Source organism: Octopus sinensis, linkage group LG15, assembly GCF_006345805.1.
Source record: "Octopus sinensis linkage group LG15, ASM634580v1, whole genome shotgun sequence".
In the NCBI taxonomy this organism is placed as follows: Eukaryota; Metazoa; Mollusca; class Cephalopoda; order Octopoda; family Octopodidae; genus Octopus; species Octopus sinensis.
In genome coordinates this window covers 30,881,617-30,885,132 of record NC_043011.1, presented here as the reverse complement: position 1 = coordinate 30,885,132, position 3,516 = coordinate 30,881,617, and the positions used below count along the sequence as shown (strand labels likewise).

General features: G+C 38.5%; 1 protein-coding gene across 1 annotated transcript in view; it reads right to left on the bottom strand.

Annotated features, from left to right (window-relative positions):
• The window catches only part of LOC115219944 (cholecystokinin receptor type A-like), a 72,121-nt gene that overhangs the window by 58,181 nt on the left and 10,424 nt on the right, over positions 1-3,516 (bottom strand). The window lies entirely within an intron of this gene.

Sequence of the window (3,516 nt, the reverse complement as noted above, 5' to 3'; positions counted from 1 at the left end):
ATTATTATTATTATTATTATTACTACTACTACTACTATTATTATTATTATTATTATTATTATTATTACTACTACTACTATTATTATATTATCATTATTATTATTACTTTTTTTTTCTTTTTTCAAATTTGCTTCCATTTCTTGCCGAGTGTCTTCCCGACTCCTAGGGCAAAGAAACTCATAGTATACATTGGTAGGCCAGTAAACCAAACTCAATAGTTCGTTCATTTTTTAATTTTTTTTTAAAGTTAAATTAAAATACATGAACAGCAACAGTTCTCACATCGACAATGCTCTTCTCAATACGTGTGATGTACCAGTTAAGGCAATCTTTTGCACTTCTTGCAGGGATGGAAAGCCAGGGATCATTCTCATATAATTTTCGGTTCCCTTCTTGATCATTCCTAGTGCTCCTACGATCACTGGTATTGTAACCGCCTTGAGGTGCCACATTTTCTCAATTTCAATGAGTAAGTCTTTATATTTTCTGAGCTTGTCAAACTCTTTCGCTGAGATATTATGATCACAGGGTATGCTCATGTCGATCAATAAGCAAACTTTATTGTTTTGGTCTTTATTATTAGTATTATTATTATTATTATTATTATTATTATTATTATTATTATTATTATTATTATTTTATTATAATCATTGCTTTTGCATAGCTTCTATCGCTAAAGATGTATTACATTGGCAGCTGTTCACTACCTGTGAACTAAATTAACAAATTTTATATAATTTTCGAGAAACTTTGGGAGTATTCGAGCGGTTACAAGCAGTGCTGTTTCCTGCAAGTGTTCCACCCTTATTGCAGCCCCTATTTGTTCCATGTACTTCTCGAGATTTTTACTCACTGTTCCCAGGGCTCCGACAATTACTGGTACCACTACCACCTTTTTCATCGACCATAACTGCTTTACCTCCCAAGCTTTTCTTTCTTCCTTACCGCATACCTTGTCATCAGCTGGGCGTGCTATATCTATGATCCAGCATAGTTTGCTTTCTTTCTCAAGTAAGACTATGGCTGGCTTCCTATTTTCTATCTCATGGTCGCATTGAATCATAAAATCCCACAGGATCTTTGCAGAACGATATTTTTGTAGATATCAAAAATGACTTCAAAATGGCGTCGTTTTCGTCTCCGAGTCAAGAAGAGAGGAGAGAGGAAGATGTTTTGAGGATGAAATCATCTTTGATAGCCAACGTTTTTGAAACAATTTTGCAGACTTTATTAAAAGTATTAGTAGCAGTATCAGTAGTAATAACAGCAGCAGCAGCAGCAACAACAACAACAACAACAACAACAACAACAACAACAACAACAACAACAACAACAACAACAACAGCAACAACAACAACAACAACAACAACAACAAGAACAAGAACAACAACAACAACAACATCAACAACACCGATAGGCGCAGCAAGAACAAATGATAGGCCAGACACAGAAGCTCACAAAATCACCAGCAGTATCAGCAGCAATAGAAGCATCGGCACCATCGGTAGCAACATTCTGGGCGGGACTCTGGGCTCCAATGTGGATCAATGGCTTGTTCGTTGCAGAGGACTTTCCAACGCGGGACCCATAAACCTTTTACCTTTTACTGGATGAAGGGCATTGCCATTTCGAGATAAACTCTACAAGCATGGAAGTGCCACGTAACCGGGCCTGGCGAAGCTGCACGTCGAGACACGAAACTATTCTGTATGCATTTGTCCAGTGCCTGAGCATTGCTGACTCTTGGGTTTAAGTTGAACACTTGTTTCATGTAGGACGAATCCGGCTGTGAAGCAAGTCAATAGTGGGAATCGACGATCTACCTTTCTTTGACAAAAAAGGGCAGTTCATTTTTCTCTTGCCGGTCTATATAGCAAAAGAAGTGGTGTGGCTTGCTCCTGTGGACGGGTATTTTCCTCTCAAACCCAGATGGAATCTTTACTTCAAAGTCTGTGGTCCCGACGGGAAAGCCTGCGAGGTTTGAAAAGTATGTAGATAAACTGTATTTAATAAAATAAAAGTGGTATCGAGCCTTTTAAACTTACCAGAAGAAGGAATAATTTATATACATGTTTGTTCCTTCAAGAGCCATGCCTGGCTCATAAGGGTCGGTTTCCCGGTTTCATTGGCGTATAGGTTCCCCACCTGGACGGGACGCCGGTCCGTCGCAGGTGAGCTGCAAGATGCAGGAGAAAAGGGTGAGAGAAAGTTGTGGTGAAAGAGTCAGCAGAAGCTCACCATTACCTTCTACTGGAGCCGCGTGGTGCTTAGCTGTTTCGCTCATAAACGGTCTGAGATTCGAACCGGTGATCCCTCGACCGCGAGTCCGCTGCTCTGACCACTAGGCCATGTGCCTCCACAATTTATATACATGCATACTATAATTTGTCATGTCGTCAAAAAAGAGGCAGCGGCAAAGAATCTTTACTAATAATATTTTAGTGGAGAACCACTGATCGAGATAATTGCCTTTGTTCAGCGTCGGAGAGGCAGGAAAGAGCAGTTCTTGAATAAATTCCACCTTTCTCTCCATTTCTCAGAGACGACATTCCGACAGCCATTCAACCATTTAATATTGTTGTCTTCAATTGTGATACTCCTCCCATCCTTCCTTCCTTCTTTCCTTCCTTCCTTGCTAGCTTAATTCCAACCCCTCTTTCCACATTTCTCCCTGCATCCCACTTTGCATTCTTATTCTTCAAACAATAATTTTCGGTCTTCCAACTGGATACGCAAACTCATTCAAGGGAGATAACTCCACGTGCTTGCATTAGGAGTTACAAATCGTGCATAATTTATCTTTCTTGTACGTAAGATTTTCCTTTTGTTTTTAGTTACTTTCCCGAGATACTCTTCGTGCGAATCTACCACAGCAGTAAGACTTGATTCCTGTGAGTGTTTTAAACTAAAGTACATAGCATGCTCATTTGATGAGTGTAAGCTCAGAATTATATATATATATTCGTCCTGTCGAAAAGACGCTTGTCTGTGACGTCCTGTTTTTGTTGCTTTTTACGTATTTTTGTATTCTTATTCGTGCTATCACAAATATCACAATATTCGTGCGATATTGAAAGCTAATTACCCCAACATTGCAAGGCCAACTCAAGAGAAATTTGATCGAAAGAAATAATTAAATGTGATGATGCCCTAATGTGTGTATCTACTAATTTTGAAGTCTCGTGTAAGCACATACAGTTCCATCTGAAATGGAATGCGATTACCAGCATCCTAAAAGGCAGAGCTTGAAAAATCGCCTTTGAGAAGATACTATTGAAACAATGTTACTTCACAAATAAATTATATATATGTACATTCAGACACACAGTACTCACCAAAGAGCTTTTAATTAGTTCAGTGTAGTTACATACTCTGATAGTTTTATTTATTTTAATATAACGCTTAAATGTTTAGGTAAAATTATTTTACATGGTGAATATTTGAAACTGGGAAGAACTTGCCGTGTTCATTTCGAGTGGTATGTTTCATTTGCGGATAAGCTATAAGGTGACGAAT